The following is a 19,992-nucleotide window of genomic DNA, read 5'->3' as shown; positions in this document are numbered from 1 at the left end:
AAATATGTTACAAAATCTAAGAACTAGTTCTAATATATACAAATAGCTCAATTCTAAATATCCAGAATATTATCTAAATTAAATATACATGATTGCCAGTACTAGGGGTGGGTTTTAATAATCGATTCATCAATTAAAATCGATTCTAGCTTGGATAACGTGATATCGATTCATTAAAATCCTGAATCAATTTTTTTATATAAATGTATTTTGTCACAAAATTTTGACAACCACCAAACATTTAAAACAGTAAATGAAAGCAGGAACATGGCTTCTGCACAAAGACATAAACACAAAGCGTGGACCCGCGGATCAGAATCAGTGAGATTTCACCTTTCTTACCCGACGGCACGGACACGGTCGGGTCTGAAAGCCGACAGCTCACTGATTCTGATGTTTCGGCGGGTCCGCGCTTTGTGTGTACGCCCTTTTTGCGCTGATTCTAAAGCTGTTAGTTTTATCTCTGAACCTGATCCAAACTACGCTTCACATAAACATCGTCATGAATTCACTCTGACTTTTGCTGTTTTGCTTCCACCAGGATAAAATCACACTTCATGCTGTCACGATCCTGGGTCTTGTGACCCAGTGTTTTGAGTTTTAGTTCATTTTGATGTTTTAGTTTATGTAAGCCCTTCAGGTTCCTAAGTTCATTTGTTATCATGCTTAAGTGTTTCTAGTTCTTATTATTTCCCCCTCGTGTTTCCAACTATGGTAAATCTCCCCTGCTCTTCATGTGTTTCATGTCTGTGTCTTACATTGTGAAGTTCGGGTTGTCATGTCTACGTCTCATTATGTTTCCTGTTTTATTGTGAAGAGGTCTGGTGTTTCTGTGTTCATCGTGTTCAGTTTTACTCTTCCCCTGTGGCGTTGTTATGTTTATGTTGATCTACTGTGCCTTTCTGTTCCATGTTTCAGATCCCTATGTTCTGTCTCCCCCAGTCTGTTAAGTCCACATGTCTTGAGTTCCGTCAGTGTGTTTCCTGTTTTACTTTCACAGTCTGTTCTATGTTAATGTTTCTAGTTTTGCTTCCCTTGCCTCGTCCTGCTTAATTACTCTCAGCTGTGCTCTCCTCCTGTGGCTCATTCCCCCTCGTTATCCCTCAGTGTATTTAAGCCCCATGTTTCTCTTTGTCAGTGTTGCGTCCTCCATCATAGCTGTGTGATTTTTCCCTGTGGCTCCTTGAGCTTTAGTTTTCCCAGTTTAGTTTATTTTGTATTGTTTTACCTGTCCCACTCCACGCCAGCAATAAAGCTGTGTTTTTTGAGTTTACCTTTTGTCTCTGTGAGTTTGCGTTTGGGTCCTACTTTTGCCTGCACACAGCCGTATTGTGACACATGCACAGCTCTCTCTCTCTCTCTTTCTCAGTGTACTTCAAGAACAGTTTCCCGCCGTGTCTTCTTCTCAGTGCTCTTGCTCCGTGTCTCCGCTCCCATGATACTTGCTGCTTGCTGCCCTCCTGTTCCCGCACTCCTGCTGGAAAATCCACAGAGGCAGCCGTTAACACACAACTGAACAGCGACAGACTAGCACTCACTGATTTGGCTGAAAACACTGATGGGTAGTCACTCAACGATCCCGGTAGGCAAACTGCACAGGGTCCAGCTGGTGGCCTGTAATGTCTTTCAGATGGGCTAACACCAGTCGTTCGAAGGATTTCATGACCACAGACATCAAGGCGACAGGTCTGTAGTCATTCAGTCCTGTGATGGTGGGTTTCTTGGGAACAGGGATGATGGTGGAGCGTTTGAAGCAGGAGGGAACTTCACACAGCTCCAGGGATCTGTTGAAGATGTGAGTAAAGATGGGAGCCAGCTGTTCAGCACAGGTTTTGAGGCAGGAGGGTGAGGCGTGGGAGTCTGTCCGTCTCAAACCTGCAGTAGAAAGTGTTTAACTCATTGGCCAGGTCTTTGTTTGCTTCAATAGTGGGTGGGGGGCATCTGTAGCTGGTGATTTCCTGCAGACCCCTCCACACTGATGCTGGGTCGTTGGCTGAAAGCCGTTCTTCCAGCTTCTGGGAGTAGATCCTTTTAGCTGCTTTGATCTCCTTGGTCAGTGTGTTCCTGGCTTGCTTGTACAGGGGCCTGTCACCACTTCTGTAGGCGTCCTCCTTGGTCATACGAAGATGTTGGAGTTTAGAATTGAACCATGGTTTATTGTTGTTGTACAGTGGGGCAAAAAAGTATTTAGTCAGCCACCGATTGTGCAAGTTCCCCCACTTAAAATGATGACAGAGGTCAGTAATTTGCACCAGGGGTACACTTCAACTGAATGTGAAAAAAGGTCCATGAATTCACATGGTAGGATTTGTAAAGAATTTATTCGTAAATTAGGGTGGAAAATAAGTATTTGGTCACCTCAAACAAGGAAAATCTCTGGCTCTCACAGACCTGTAACGTCTTCTGTAAGAAGCTTTTCTGTCCCCCACTCGTTACCTGTATGAATGGCACCTGTTTGAACTCATCATCTGTATAAAAGACACCTGTCCACAGCCTCAAACAGTCAGACTCCAAACTCCGCCATGGCCAAGACCAAAGAGCTTTCGAAGGACACCAGGAAAAGTATTGTAGACCTGCACCAGACTGGGAAGAGTGAATCTACAATAGGCAAGCAGCTTGGTGTGAAAAAATCAACTGTGGGAGCAATCATCAGAAAATGGAAGACATACAAGACCACTGATAATCTCCCTCGATCTGGGGCTCCACGCAAGATCTCATCCCGTGGGGTCAAAATGATCATGAGAACGGTGAGCAAAGATCCCAGAACCACACGGGGGGACCTGGTGAATGACCTGCAGAGAGCTGGGACCAAAGTAACAAAGGTCACCATCAGTAACACACTACAACGGCAGGGAATCAAATCCCGCAGTGCCAGACGTGTTCCGCTGCTGAAGCCAGTGCATGTCCAGGCCCGTCTGAAGTTTGCCAGAGAGCACATGGATGATACAGCAGAGGATTGGGAGAATGTCATGTGGTCAGATGAAACCAAAGTAGAACTTTTTGGTATAAACTCAACTCGTCGTGTTTGGAGGAAGAAGAATACTGAGTTGCATCCCAAGAACACCATACCTACTGTGAAGCATGGGGGTGGAAACATCATGCTATGGGGCTGTTTTTCTGCCAAAGGGACAGGACGACTGATCCGTGTTAAGGACAGAATGAATGGGGCCATGTATCGTGAGATTTTGAGCCAAAACCTCCTTCCATCAGTGAGAACTTTGAAGATGAAACGAGGTCTTCCAACATGACAATGATCCAAAACACACCGCCCGGGCAACAAAGGAGTGGCTACGTAAGAAGCATTTGAAAGTCCTGGAGTGGCCTAGCCAGTCTCCAGACCTCAACCCCATAGAAAATCTGTGGCGGGAGTTGAAAGTCCGTGTTGCTCGGCGACAGCCCCAAAACATCACTGCTCTCGAGAAGATCTGCATGGAGGAATGGGCCAAAATACCAGCTACTGTGTGTGCAAACCTGGTAAAGACCTATAGTAAACGTTTGACCTCTGTTATTGCCAACAAAGGTTATGTTACAAAGTATTGAGTTGTATTTCTGTTATTGACCAAATACTTATTTTCCACCCTGATTTACCAATAAATTCTTTACAAATCCTACCATGTGGATTCATGGATTTTTTTTCCACATTCTGTCTCTCACAGTTGAAGTGTACCTCTGGTGCAAATTACTGACCTCTGTCATCATTTTAGGTGGGGGAACTTGCACAATCGGTGGCTGACTAAATACTTTTTTGCCCCACTGTATGTGCAAAAGGTCTTTGTTGGCACACACACATCTTCACAAAAACTGATGTATGATGTCACAGTGTCCGTGAGCTCATCCAGGTTCTCAGATGCAGCTTCAAAAACAGTCCAGCAGTTCCTGCTTTGCTGCGTTAGTCCACTTCTTCACAGTTTTGACTACAGGCTTCGCACGTTTGAGTTTTTGCCTATAAACTGGAATAAGATGGACCATGCAGTATTCAGAATGTCCCAAAGCTGCCCGGGGCACAGAGCGATAGGCATCTTTTAGAGTGGTGTAACAGTGCTCCAGTATGATGTTGTCCCTGGTGGGGCAGACTATATGCTGTCTGTATTTAGGGAGTTCGTGGTTTAGGTTTGCTCTGTTAAAATCCCCAAGAATAATTGTAAAGGAGTCCGGGAATTTCCTCTCCAGGGTAGTAATCTGGTCAGCCAGCTCGCACAGTGCGTTGTTCGCGTTGGCCTGTGGAGGGATGTAAACTCCAACCAGCATGAAGGAAGAAAACTCCCGTGGTGAATAAAACGGTTTACAATTGATGAAAAAACTTTCCAAGTGTGGGCTGCAGTGTTTCTGTAACACTGTGACATCAGTACACCAACCTTCATTAATGTAGAAGCAGACTCCACCACCCTTTGTTTTCCCTGAGAGCTCTGTTTTGCGGTCCGCCCGGTGAAGTTGGAAGCCCGGCAGATTTAAGACAGCGTCTGGGACTCACTCACTGAGCCAGGTTTCAGTGAAGCAGAGGGCAGCAGAGCGTGCAAAGTCCTTGTTAGTCCGGTTTAAGAGCAGTAAAAGCAGAGAGCGCAGTACCGAGGCTGCCATCCACGGCGCCATCTTTTCTCACAGCATTGTAAGATGGTGACAGATGTACCCTTAGTGTACATCCTCATCCTTGAAAGAGTGTCCATTGGCCTGTGGGTGTGAATAGACTGCAGAGTCCTGGCCTGACAAGGTAGCTCTTCTGTGTTGTAGCCAGAGGTTGTTTGGTTTCCCCGATGTATAAATTCTGGCAATCCTCCTGGCACTTAACAGCGTACACTATGTTACTCTGTTTGTGTCGGGGGACCCGATCCTTGGGAATCCACTTCTGGATTGTTATTGTTGTCCTTCCAGTGCTGATGATCAGGGGAAACCTGGCAGAGTCCAACACTCACTAAAAAACTGCTCCAGGAAGTTTACACGGCTCAGGGGGTTGGGAAGCGCATCTGTAACCTGTCTTCCTTCTCTCACCCCAACCAATCACAGCAGATGGCTCCGCTCCTCCCTGAGCCTGGTTCTGCTGGAGGTTTCTTCCTGTTAAAAGGGAGTTTTTCCTTCCCACTGTCGCCAAAGTGCTTGCTCATAGGGGGTCATATGATTGTTGGCTTTTCTCTGTATCTACTGTACAATATAAAAGTGCCTTGAGGTGACTTTTGTTGTGATTTGGCACTATATAAATAACATTTAATTGAATTGAATAAAAAAATAGACATAATAATTCATAAAAAATTCACAATTCATTCATAATAAAAACTCCATCACCAAATTCACACATACAAACTATTCTGTTCCCAAATAAAACATTAAAACTATACAATTTATACATGATCACACACTTGATTTGTCCATAACCAGTTTTTAACCTGTGCCAAGTTGAATGTCAAGCATTTTCTAATGGATTGAGGAAGACTGTTCCACAGATGGCCACCGTGGACAGAGAGGACGTTCTGCCCAAGTGCTGTCCGTCTGTGGTGTATAAACAAGTCTCCGCGGGTTGTAGCTCGAGTGATCCTGTCTGTGTTTTCTTTATGCCTAATGAACTGCTTTAGTGGTGGTGGAGCAAGGGAGTGTAAGACTTTATATATTCTTTTATTCATTTATTTTAAACAATGATTTATTGATTTTTTGGAACAACACAAACAGCAACAAATCAGCACAGCCAAATACAAATAAGAAAAAGAGAAGAAGAAAAACAAATACAGGTACATGAGTTACAGATATACATGTCTGGGTCAAAATATGTATAGGGTTTCATATTTGAAATCAAGGGAAAGAAAAAATTTTAAAAAAGGGGGGGAGAGAGAAAAAAAAAGCGAATACAGACATTAATTATTGTGTTTAAAAACAAAATTTGATCCCCCTTTAAGTAATAGCACAGCAAAGTCACGAGGTAGGTGATCAAGCAAAGGCCGCCACATCCTACAGAATGCATCACAATTGCCCTTTATGATGGCACTAAGGCGCTCCATTGGCAGCACCTTGAACATTTCTCTGTACCATTGTGTAACAGTGGGGCGCTGTCTCTGAATCCATTGAAACAGTACACATCGCCTTGCTAAATGTAAAAGTAAATGGATTTGATCAACTGGTCTCTGAATGCTATTGACACCCTTTTCTCAACGAGAAGTCTGGGCTCGGGAGAGCCCGAGTGTCCTGGAGGGACTTTCCCTGTCGGATACACGATGGACGGGTGGCAGAGGATCGTGTGCCTGGCGGGACTGTCAATCGAGGACGCTGAAGATATCTACCTATTCGGAACCATGATAACAGGGTTCTTGCTGATCGGAGCTGGCTTGGCCCTGGCTTATCGGAGAATTAAGAAAGCGGAACCGGCTGTTCAAACCCCCCCAAGGCTGCCCACTGGGATTGAAATGATGGGACAAGGCGCGACTTCTCAGAATGGGCTCATTGAGAGCAGCATGGTTAAGACCTTGGAGACGCTTAAAGCTGCCGTGAATACTCAGAATAACACCTCTGAGCGTATATTGGGTTACATCAAGAAGAGGCCTGCTCAAAATAACACCTTTGAGCATACATTGGATTACATCGTGGAACAGCTCACTGCAGTCGTGAGTTCTCAGAATCGGCTCTCTGAGCAAAAGAATGACAACACCACAGAACGCAAGTTTGATACCATCACGGGGAAGCTTGCGGTTCTCCAACGTGAGATTGAGAGACCAGTGTAAAGAACAGCTTTGAAATTCGCATGAGTTGTTGCAAAAGAAAAATTACCATCATAATCCGGCTACCCCTTCGGCGCCAGCTGTGGGCTCAAGGCTGGAGCCGAACAAAAACTCCCTGATAACGACTGTGTTGAGTCTGTTCCTTCCCATTCTATGCAAGGCCACCTGGGTTGGCTGGAAGACTGTTTACTTAGCCTGGCAGGGCGAAGGACACTGTCTCAGCTGAACTATGGACACGCACACACATACAGTACATATACTGATACTGATAAGCACTCACTGACGCATCACCCTCCCTACCCCGGATCCAACGCCACCTGCAACGCTTACCTCCCCTCTGATGTGGACATCGGGTCAGCTGGAGGCGCAGTCGAAGATGGCAGCGGTTCCAGATCAGATGTACACACTGGAACACTTTCCCATGTTGCTTGTCTGTGTTTATGGTGTGTTGATATCTGTGCATCCATCCATCCATTCGCTTCCGCTTATCCTTTTCAGGGTCACGGGAGCTGGAGCTGGAGCCAATCCCAGCTGTCATAGGGCGAGAGGCGGGGTACACCCCGGACAGGTTGCCAGTCTGTCGCAGGGCTAACACACAACGAGAGACAACCATTCACACTCACATTCACTCGCACATTTACAACAGGCAGCGTTTATCACAGCCGGAGACTTTAATAAGGGAAACCTGAAGAAAGTCTCACCCAAACTCCACCAACACATCCATTTTAACACTCGTGGAGACCGGCTACTCGACCACTGCTACACCTCTTTCTGGGATGCGTACAAAGCCCTCCCCCACGCCCCATTCGGCCAATCAGATCACCGCTCCATCCTGCTCCTGCCCGCCTATAGGCAGAAGCTGAAACAGGAAGCTCCAACCTGGAGGGCGGTGCACTGTTGGACGGACCAATCGGAGTCTACGCTGTGGGACTGTTTTGATCACGCGGACTGGGAAATGTTTCACGTGGCTGCTAGGGACATTGATGAGTACACAGACTCAGTCTGCGGATTTATCAGGAAATGCGTGGAAGATGTCGTCCCATCCAGAACAGTTAAATCCTTCCCAAATCAAAAACCCTGGATTAACGGAGATGTTAATGTTATTCTGTTCCCTTCCAGAGCGTGCAATATTACCCAACAGTACCTTATTGAATATTTGTTTCATCCCCCCATCATACGCTGCTACTCCCTTTATTCTATTGCACAATACTATGTCACTTTCTAGAATCGCCTGCACTGATAGTTAAGTTATCTATTCACCAGGATATAGTTATATATATATATTACTTCGTTAGAGTTATCCGATACTATCTCTTGCACTATCCTACTGTATATTACTGTACACTACTATTCTTATTGTATACATTTTATATCTTATATCTTATTCATCTGTTCCTCTGTCTCTCCTCCTGCTTTGAGCATGTACATGACAAAAGAATTTCCCTCGGGATAAATAAAGTTATTCTTATTCTTATATTACATTTGTAAACAATAAACAAAAATATTCTGCCATTGCTCACAAACAGTTTACAATCGTCCACAAGCAGTATACATCAGACTAAATTCAAATTCAAATTCAAATTTTATTTGTCACACACACACAACCATACACAGTATGACATGGGGGTGAAATGCTTGTAGCTGTACAATGCCCGACCATTAAATGACAGAAGAAAAGTTTTACAATATTTACAGTTTACTACAAAAATTTACAAATTAACTTAGGAATTTACAGTAAAGAATGTGCAAATAGCAGAAGAGATTATAAAGATAAGGATTATAAATTACAGGAATTATAGGATTATAGGAAATGTGTGGTGGTGCATGTGGTGACGTGTGTGAGAGTCCAGTCTTATAGTGACGTGTTTGGGAGAGTCCAGTCCTACACCTGGTTCAGGCCCCAAATAGCCTGGGGGAAGAAGCTCCTCCTCATTCTCTCTGTTTTGGCCTTAAGGGAGCGGAAGCACTTCCCAGACCTCAACAGTGAGAAGAGTCCATTGTTGGGATGGGAGAGATCCATCATAATCTTCCTAGCTTTGGACTTGCACCGCTTGGTGTAGATGGACAGCAGGTCAGGGAGCTCTGATTGAATGATGCGTTCTGCCGAGCACACCACCCTTTGCAGATCTCGTCTGTCCTGCTTGGTGCTGTTCCCAAACCAGGTGCAGATGTTTGACGTCAGGACGCTCTCGATGGTGCAGGAGTAGAAGTTCTTGAGCACCTTCAGTGGCAGATGGAAGTCTCTAAGTCTTCTGAGGAAGAAGAGACGCTGACGGGCTTTCTTAACCAGGGTGTTGATGTGACAGGACCATGACAGGTCCTGAGTGATGTGGACACCCAGGTATCGGAAACTGTCCACTCTCTCCACTGGCGTGCCACTGATGATGAGGGGTTTGTAATTCCTCGCCTGCTTTGTAGTGAAGTCCACGATCAGCTCCTTAGTCTTGCTGATGTTTAGGAGGAAGTTATTCTCCTGGCACCAGGTCTCCAGGTTCCTAATCGCCGTCTCGATGTTGTCGGAGATCAGGCCCACAACAGCAGTGTCGTCAGCAAACTTGACAATGGAGGTGGTGTCGGATGTGGCTACACAGTCATAAGTGTACAGTGAGTACAGCAGGGGGCTTAAAACACAGCCCTGAGGCACTCCAGTGCTGAGTGAGATGGAGGGGGAGACTTGTTTTCCCACCCTCACTGATTGGGGTCTGTCTGTGAGGAAGTTGAGGATCCACTGACACAGTGATGAGCTGAGTCCTAGATCCGTCAACTTGGTGAAAAGCTTAGAGGGAATTATTGTGTTGAATGCTGAACTGTAGTCCACGAACAGCATCCTAACATAATTCCCTCTGCCAGTGTCCAGGTGACTCAGGGATGTGTGGAGCAGGTGAGATATGGCATCGTCTGTGGAACGATTAGTCCGGTAAGCAAACTGAAGTGAGTCGATGGTGGCAGGAAGTGAAGAAGTGATGTGATCTCTCATCAGTCTTTCAAAACACTTCATCACAATTGAAGTCAGTGCTACTGGACAGTAGTCATTGTGGCAAGCGGGCTGTTGTTTCTTTGGAACAGGGACAGTAATGGACTGTTTGAAGCATGTGGGAACCACAGCTTGGGCCAGGGAGAGGTTGAAGATCTCCGTGAACACCGGTGCTAGTTGATCAGCGCAGGCTCTAAGGACCCGGCCAGGGATTGCATCTGGTCCTGCTGCCTTCCTGGTGTTCACCCTCCTGAAGGTGTTCCTCACGGCATGCTCTGTGATGACGAATGCATTTTCTTCACTGGTGCACTCCGAGCGCGCGCAGCCGTTTGTTGTTTTAATTGCTGTGGCGTCGAAGCGAGCATAAAACGTGTTCAGCTCATCAGCCAGTGAAGCTTCTGCATTCATCATTGAAGAAGCTGGTCGTTTATAGTCCGTTATAGTCCGCAGTCCTTTCCACAGGCTCCTAGAGTCGCACTGTCGTAGCTGTGACTCTAGTTTTTCCCCGTAGCTCCGCTTTGCCTTTCGGACCGCGCTGCGCACGTTGTAGGACGCAGCCTTGTATAGGTCCATATTACCGGAGACAAGCCCTTCATTGTAGGCAGCGGTGCGTGATCTCAGAGCGTCGCGGATGTTTTTATCCACCCACGGCTACTATTTACATTTGACACACAAGAACTGGGTAGGTCCTCATCAACTGTAACTTTCAATAATGTCAGAATAAAAGAAGTGTCTAAGAGCTGCATTTGTCACAAAATAAAACAGGTAATAAGACCAGCTACCTATTTAAGCTAACAGTGGAATCGCGGCTTCCATTACAAATGGCGGTATAGTTAGCTTTCTCTCAATCTGTGAAAACACACTCTCTCACAACATTCGTGATCTTTAAACTAAGACAGAAAAAGGTTTCTTGCCTTTATATGTGCATTGCAGTTAGCAACTTGAACTACTAACCTAACACAATCAGTTGTGTTGGGTCTGCAGGCTCTTCCTCGTCTGAGGCAGAGAAACGTTGCACGGCCTATCACACTCACCACTATCTCCCCCTTGTGACAATGCCACGCAATTACATTCTCCATAACTCTAAATGACAGTGCAATACAACCATAAAATCAGGTCTTTTACATCAATATACGTTTTGTTTTTTTTAATTACAATTGTGGGTGTCACATCAACGTAAATGACATTTCTGGGGAAAGAGTGATTTTAACAGAAACATGTTTTATTTCAACATCTATTGGTGAACTAAGTAAGAGCAATCCAGGTGTTTTTTTACATACACAAGTACTGTATTCCTCCTCCTCTTGTTCCAATTCTATCCCTTCTGAATACTGTGTACTCTGGAAAGACAACCACAGACTCAGGAGAAGAACTTCTGAGCCAAGATTCAGAGATATCCAAAATAGAAATATTGGAATTGCTTAGAATATGTTCCAGTTGCTCATGCTTTGGTAACATACTGCGAATGTTAATGTGTCCACATAGAAGCCCCTTTGGTTTATTTTTAGTGTCCCTGATTACTTTAGCCTGATTAAATGTCTTGCAGATCTTTGTTCCTCTGTAACTTTTAATAGCAGGATATCTTGTCCTTTTGTTGACAATGCTATGAGCATTTAATGATGAGAAACCTTTTACCGGAGACTGTAGTTGGGGTACAGCAGGTGGGGGCCCAGGCAGCTGAGATGGAGGCCCAGGCAGCTGAGATGGAGGCCCAGGCAGCCAAGGTGGAGACCCAGGCAGCCGAGGTGGAAGCCCAGGCAGCCGAGATGGAGGCCCAAGCAGCTGAGGTGGTAAGCCAAACAGCAGAAGCGGAGGCCCGGACAACAGGGGCGTAAACACTATTAGTTGCATATGTAGCCTTACTAACTGGGACGGTGGTTGGAGCACAGTTAGTTGAGGTGGAAAGCAATGCAGAGATAGCTGTGCCCATAGGCTAACTAGGCTAATTAGTTGTAGCCAGTCCAAATCACTGATGTTTGAATTAGGTCCAGGATTTAGTTCTATATCACCAGCCAAAAGTAGCATCAGTATAAGTTTCAGAATCTCCAGGGACAATTGTAGTGTATTTAATTGTTCATGTTTACCTGGGGGTGGTCTAGCATGACCAAAATCCAAGAATCTTGTGAACAAAAGATGTTGACTCCATTTGGCTGGAAAAATGGTATAATTATCCAGCTTTCTTGGACATGTCGAACTCCACAGAAGATAAAAATGTATAAAAACAAAAAGACAAGTTGATGTCAAGATCCAGGGGTTTTTAGATGTTTTTTTAGGTGTGTTTTTTGGCAAAAGTACAGGACCTGCCAAGCTGTGTGTCTGCACCCTAGCAGCCATCTTGAATCATTTTTGCCCTCCGATTGGAGTTGAAATCTGCTCGATATTGATTTCTCTTGTTCTGTTTTGCTATATCCATTATTGGGTCTTGTTAAGCACTTTGTGATTTTACAGCTTGAAAGGTGCCATATAAATAAAGTTTTAACTTACTTACTTACAAACAGGGTGAATATCTGGTCCAGTGGTCCACAGCCAGGACATGAGTCCACGTGAATCGAGAGTGCATTAAGGAGTGACTGTGTCTGTTTTTTGTTCCTGCGTTTGTACCGAGGAGTGTTTGGACTGTGACATTCAAGAGCTGGTGTTCTCTCTTGGTGAGGTGAACAACATCTTCAGATTAAATTATAAACTACATCCAAAAGGAAACATTTTCAACCTACCATAGCAGAGTTAGAATTAACCTGTGTTTAGTGTTTGGTTAAACTGTATTGGGGTTTGTTAAGGCTTTGGTTGACATTTGGTAAAAGTGAAAAAGCTAAGTGAGACCGTTCCTTTAAAATAAACACGATGTGTGAAACGCATAAGCTGCTTCACAGGACACATTCACACTTACAGTTACATAAAAATGATTAATTCAGCTGCAGAAAAATGTTTCTTATCAGATTTTAATCCTTAAAATATGTATGAGAACTGCACGAGTTACAGACGGACGGGTTAAGGCACAAACACTATTTCATGATCTTCAGACTGAGGGAAAACCATCAGCAGGAGAAGAACAGATGGAGGAGGAGGAGGAGGAGGAAATGTATTTAAATTAATAATCATCTTCCTCATTGGGTTGTCATGGAAACAACATATCTATCTGCGGGCTCCTGTGTGTTGAAACCTGCTGAGTACCATCTGACACACACGCACGTTGGACAAAGACCAACATTTCTGTGAGAGGGGAGGAAACGAGGCGTTTTTGTGAAACCAGAATCAGAATTTTCATCATATCATTATATCAGCAGTCTTAAGCAGCAGTAATTAATTTGGGAATACCTTGAGATTAAAATCTCTTTTTCAATCTGACCATTAGAGCACACGGTTACAAAATGAAAATTCAATTTGAATTCAATCGAGGATGAAAATTTCTAATGTGAACAGACAAAAAAATAAAACCAATCATAACGAGCAAAGAATCCAAAAATATTTCACTTTTTCTTTTTCAGAACTTACTGAATGATCTTGGAGGAAAGGAGAAAAACATAGCAGATATTTCCCCGACAGGGATGACACAGGTCGACCACCATCACACTGCCCGCTGCATCGGCGTGTCTGAACTGGCTGACTGTCACTTGCTGTTTGATCGAGGTGATGACCTTTGGTTCATTTTCAGAGCAGACGGTTTTCACCCAGCAGTCTCGACTCTCTTAGAGATATTTTCACTCACTGTTTGAAGGCATTAGGACTCTTTCTTGGAGAAGACTGGCGGTGAGTCGTTTAGTTTACTAAAGAAATATCACACATTGGAAGTCATCTGTGGAGAAAATTTCCCCTTCGTTATCCCGTTTTTTGTTTTTTGTTTTTTCACCAGGAAAGCACAAACATCACTCCACTTCCTTCACTTTTCCCTGAATTAAAACCAAACACTCCATAGCCTGTGACATGTAAACTCTGGGCTAGAAATACAGATGGCACCTCTGAAAGCCTGCCAGTTTACAGCACTGACCCATAATGCACTGCACACATCATGATGGCACTCTGCTAGTGGACTTTCGCAGGCATAAACATCCTCCACCTACACCTGAACATGGTGGTTTCTTAGCAGCTGTCTGACCGTAAAGGCCTGATTCACACAGTCTCCTCTGAACATGTAGAGATGTGTCTGCTACTGGAGCTCTGTGTGGCATCTATCTGGGCTCTGATCTGAGCTGCTGTTAACTTGTGATTTCTGAGGCTGGTGATGAATGTATCCTCAGCAGCAGAGGGGACTCTTGGTCTTCCTTTCCTGGGGCATCCGCATGTGAGACAGTTTCATTGTAGAGCTTGATGGTTTCTGCGACTGCACTTCGGGACACATTCGGAGTTTTAGCAGTTTTCCAGACTGGCTGACCTTCAGTTCTTAAAGTAATGATGGGCTGTTGTTTCTCTTTACTTAGCTGATTGGTTCTTGCCATAATATGAATTCTAACAGTTGTCAAATAGGGCTGTCAGCTGTGCACCAACCTGACTTCTGCACAACACAACAGATGGACCCATTAAGAAGGCAAGAAACTCCACCAATGGACCCCGACAGGCACACCTGTGAGGTGAAACCATCTCAGGTGACTATCATGAAGCTCATTGAGAGAAGGCCGAGGATTTGCAGCACTGTCAACAAAGAAAAAGGTGTAATCTAAAATGTAAGACATGTTTAGAGTTATCAATGCTTTCTTTGCTACATAGTTCCATATATCTTGCTTCATATATTTGATGTCTTCAATTTGTATCTACAATGTAGAAAGTAGCAAAAATAAAGAAAAGAAATCAAATGAGAAGGTGTGTCCAAAACTTTGACTTGTAGTGTATACATATACATACTCACATATATTTATATCTAAGCTATCTAAATAATATTTCTTCTACCTTGTGTATGTTTTGTGTATGTGTATGTTAATCACAACAACAGTTGCTCCAAGGTGCTTTATATTGTAAGGTAGACCCTACCTTGGCTGTAGCTCAGGTGGCAGAGCAGATCGGCTACTAATCAGAAGGTCGGTGGTTCGATCCCAGGCTGCCTCCTGGCTGCATGCCAAATAACCTTGGGCAAGATACTAACCCCGTGTTTGCCTACTGGTGGTGGTCAGAGGGCCCGGTGGCGCCAGTGTCCGGCAGCCTCGCCTCTGTCAGTGCGCCCCAGGGCAGCTGTGGCTACAATGTAGCTTGCCATTGCCAGTGTGTGAATGTGAATGGGTGAATGACTGAATGTAGTGTGAAGTGCTTTGGGGTCCTTAGGGACTGAGTAAAGTGCTATACAAATACAGGCCATTTACAATAATACATACAGAGAAAAACCCAACAACACTGATGTAAGAGCCAATTAAAGGTTAATTTTATTGGTACTGGTAAAATGATTAGAGGACAAATATATATGTTTGATGTTAAGAGTATAATTCTAGTTGATTTTAAAATACTGTTTGTTAAATGTATAGAATAGAGAAGTGCAACATTCTAAAGCGCTTTTTAGTATTTTGGGCTTCCGGCGCACTGTAGTTACGTAGTTGAGGAGTTGGATAAGCTGGAAGCGACACAGTTTTTTGACCGAGTCTTGCCATGTAAACTAAAAGTGTCAATAAACATATTGTTTGCAAGAAGGATACTTGGACTTGCTCGCGTTTCAATGCATGTTGCCGGACTGACTCCTAACGGCGGTACAGAAGAGTGAAATAGAGACGGAGTGCCGCCGCTACATAAGTCAAAAAACTAGCTTCACTGACATGTGGAGGATCGGCTGCACGGCGCTCGGACGGAAGGGAGCAGCCTAACGGAAAGTAAGAGGCACTGCTTAAGGATGCTGGCACCAAACCGGATAATTCTTTGGATTATTCTGTAGAAGAAGGTAACAAACTCTCTTATTACTTCGTGCAGTAAGAAGAAAAATACGTTTTTCGGAGGCTTGTTAAGTCTGGTGGAAAACGAAAGTGAAACTTAACTGCGTGCTATCGTCAAACCCGATCTCTTTTTTCTTTCTTTGTCTGTGGGACTGCATGTTGTAAAACAAGATTTGATGCAGTCTATGCGGAGTTTTTGGCATGTTATGAAGATGGTTTACACTATGTCTATTAAAGATTCTAAGCAGAAGACAAATAGTGCATGCTACTTGAGCCAATAAACCCCTGCAACTTATAAGATGGCGGAGGAAAGAGAGGTGGGAAGAACATGCAAGTTAACAGAGAAAGCTTTGGAAGAAAAAGTACACAGATGGATTGCCTTAAGAAGACGAACATTAGGAACAATCACAGGCAAAATAAAGGAGATAAAGATAATGATGAGTGATGCTCAGAACCTTCAAAATGTGAATGAAGTAATGGAAAGTGACTTTGCATTGGCTCTGAATGAGTTTCACGGTCACAATAACCAGGTTAAGAGCCTTTTGTCTGAAGAAGAAAAAATATTTGACCAGGACAATTGGTTTGAGCCCAAAATGACATCTATAAGAGAGTTTATGCAAACAACAAAGAAATGGATCGCAGAGGATCATAAGCATATGATTCCAAATGAAGCTGAGCAGCAGGAGCACATTACAGATGACTTGGAAGAAGCTGTTAACCCAGATGACAGCGCATCACAGGTTGGAGCTAGAAAGGATGCACTTCACAGCTCGCGTGGGTCTCAAGTCAGCCGAGCATCTACAACATCTAGAGTTTCCTCCACTCGTGCTAAACAGGAGGCAGAACACGCAGCCTTGCTGGAACGAGCCGCAGCATTGAAGAAAAGGCAAGAACTTGAGTTGGAGTTGGCCAGGATTAGGCAACATCTTGAGCTGGAAACAGCAAGAGTCAAAGCGGAAAAGGAAGAGTTAGAGTTGGAGACTGCATTAGCGGAAAGTCAAGCAAAATTAAAGGTGCTCAAAGAATATGAAAGATCTGAAGATGGTCTGAGCAGTTATGTGTCAATACAAAGATCGCAAGGTCGAGGAGTTAAAAAGGAAAGAGTTGGCATAATGCTCCCACAACAAGCTGATGTGAGTAGTCACGCTAATTCACAAGTGCAAAACTCACAGGTACCACTACTGTCTCATTCAGTCTCCACTCATGGGCTTAATGCTCACGTTGACAGAAGTGATGATCTATTGTCAGTCATGCAGAAACAGAATGTAATCACTGAGTTACTTGTGAAACAGCAGCAGTTGGCTCAGTTGCCATCAAAGGACATTCCTGTTTTTAAAGGTGATGCACTACAGTATAAGGCCTTCATAAGAGCCTTCGAACATGCAATAGAGCAAAAGACTGATAACGATCAAGATAAGCTGTATTTTTTGGAACAGTTCACTGCTGGCGAACCACAGGAGCTAATTCGCAGTTGTGTACACATGACTCCTAGCAAAGGTTACCGTGAGGCCAGATGGTTGCTACATAAGCACTATGGAGATGAGCTAAGGATCGCAAGCGCATTCATTGAGAAAGCACTCAAATGGCCACAAGTGAAAAATGACGATGCAAAGGCATTAAATGCCTATGCTATGTTCCTGACTGGCTGTCGCAACACCATGGAGGATGTTGAATTTTTGGAAGAGATGGATAATCCAACCAATCTACGCACAGTGATATCCAAGCTGCCCTACAAAACCAGAGAACGTTGGCGCGTAGAAGCATTTGAACTCCAAGAAAAGAGGGGCAAAAGAGCAAGATTTGCAGATTTGGTGAACTTTATAGACCGCCAGGCTAAAATAGCTATGGATCCACTCTTTGGTAATATCCCAGACAACCGTGCAGCGACAAGTGGAAAGACTGACCAAAAGGAAAAATATCCAGCAAAGAAGGAGTTTCGAGGAAGCAGTTTTGCCACCAACATTTCCGCCGAGAACAAAAGACTGCAAAAAACAAACGTTAAAACTGAGAATTCAATCAAGACAGTGAGTGCCTTTGAGAAGCCATGTTTGTATTGTCAGCAGCCTCACACTCTTGCTTCTTGTGGCAAGATTAAGAATCAACCACACAAAGAACGTGTGGATTTCTTAAAGTCAAAGGGACTCTGTTTTGGATGTTTGGTTTATGGGCATCTCAGCAAGTTCTGCAAGCGCAGAATGGAATGTAAAGAGTGTTCACTAAAGCACCCAGACATTCTGCACATGGGGAAAAAAGAAAGTTCTGTGGAAGCAGAAAGGAAGGATGTTACTGATGGTAATGAGGCACCTTGTGCTCAAGTTCCTGTCAGTCAAGAGACTTGTGGGCTTACAGGGGCCGGAGAAGAGGAGTGTGTGCTCTCTATAGTACCAGTCAAGATTAAATCTAAAATGAGTGATAAATATATAGAGACATATGCCTTTTTGGACCCGGGAAGCACGGCAACATTCTGCACGGAAGATCTACAAAGGAAACTGAATGTTAAAGGAAAGCCTACACGGATACTTCTAAGTACCATGAGTCAAGAAAAACCAGGAGAACAGAAACTCATGAGCAGTTTTGTTATATCAGACCTGGAAGTGTGTGGGTTGGAAGATTCCAAGTTCGTTGACTTACCCAAGGTGTTCACTCACACTAGTATACCTGTGAGTAGTGGAAACATACCCAAGCAGTCAGACATCCAGAAGTGGCCTTATCTACATGAAGTGAGGCTACCAGAGATAGAGGCTAATGTAGACCTGCTTATAGGAGCCAACTGTGCAAAAGCAATGGAGCCATGGCGTGTCATTAATGGACAAAATGGAGGTCCTTATGCAGTGAAGACCACCACTGGTTGGGTTGTGAATGGACCCATAAGAAAAGAACTAAATGACTCAGAAAACAAAGAACCACATTTCTCAGTGAGCCGAATCTCCTTAGTAGAAGTTGAGAAGCTACTGGTCCAACAGTATAACATCGATTTTTCAGAACGTAATTATGATGACAAAGAGGAAATGTCACAAGAAGACAAACAGTTTCTACGAGCAGTAGAAAAGACAACGACCTTCGAAAATGGACACTATAACATTGGATTGCCACTTAAGAATGAGAATCTTCAAATGCCAAACAACCATTGTGTTGCGGAGCAGCGGATAGCATGTTTGTTCAGGAAGTTTAAGAAGAATCCTCAGTTTTTTGAAGATTATAAGTGCTTCATGGAAAACATCATCACCAGGGGCTATGCAGTTCCAGTGCCAGACCACCAGTTGAGCCGTGACGACAACAGAGTGTTCTATATACCACACCATGGGGTGTATCACCCGAAGAAGAGAAAGTTACGGGTCGTGTTCGACTGTACGGCTTCATACCAGGATATGTCTCTAAACAAGGAGTTACTGCAGGGACCGGATCTGACTAACACACTGGTGGGTGTTCTTTTAAGATTCCGTGAAGAGCCAGTAGCACTGATGGCAGACATTGAATCAATGTTTTACCAAGTCAATGTACCAGAAAGGGATGCTGATCTTCTTCGTTTTCTCTGGTGGCCAGATGGCAAGCTGGATGAGCCCATGAAGGAATATAGGATGATGGTGCACCTCTTTGGAGCTACTTCCTCACCAAGTGTCGCCTCATATGCGCTAAGAAGAACGGCAGAAGATCACAAGGAAGAAGCATCTCCAGAAGCTGTTCAGACAGTCCTGTGCAACTTCTACGTAGATGACTGTCTTAAAAGTGTAGCTACAGAAGAGGCTGCAGTGAAATTAGTCAGTGATCTTTGTGCTCTGTGTACCAGTGGAGGGTTTACATCAGGGGTGCCCAATCCCAGTCCCCGAGAGCTACCGTCCTGCAGCTTTTAGATGCATCCTTGTTCCCAAACACATGAATCAAATGAATGGCTTGTTATCAGGCCTTTGCCAAACATGATGGCATGCTGAAGAGATCAAACCATTTGATTCAGCTGTGTTGGAGTAGGGATGCATCTAAAAGCTGCAGGATAGTAGCTCTCGAGGACCGGGATTGGGCACCCCTGGTTTACATTAACAAAATGGACAAGTAACAGTAGGAAAGTGTTGATGTCAATTCCTGAAGAACACAGAGCCAACGAGGTGAAAGATCTGGATCTTAGGCATGACACTTTGCCAGTTGAGAGAACTCTAGGTGTACAGTGGAACACAGAAACAGATAACTTCACTTACACTATAAGGTTGCAAGACAAGCCAATGACACGAAGAGGCATTTTGTCAGTCATTAATTCAATTTATGACCCTCTTGGCTTTCTAGCACCAGTCATCTTGCCTGCAAAGCTTTTGTTGAAAGATCTCTGTAAAGAGCAGCATGGTTGGGACAAGGAGATCAATGAAAAGCATGCAAAAATTTGGAAAAAATGGAAAGAAGACATTGTACTCCTCTCCAACTTCCATGTGAGTAGATGCCTAAAGCCTACAGGTTTCGGATGCACTGTTGTTGCGCAGTTGCACCA

The sequence above is a fragment of the Mchenga conophoros genome, linkage group LG12 (genome assembly GCF_057382185.1).
Source record: "Mchenga conophoros isolate Kocher_MC1m ecotype Shallow Benthic linkage group LG12, M_conophoros_male_GT1.1, whole genome shotgun sequence".
Taxonomy (NCBI): Eukaryota; Metazoa; Chordata; class Actinopteri; order Cichliformes; family Cichlidae; genus Mchenga; species Mchenga conophoros.
This window is presented reverse-complemented; position numbering follows the sequence as displayed.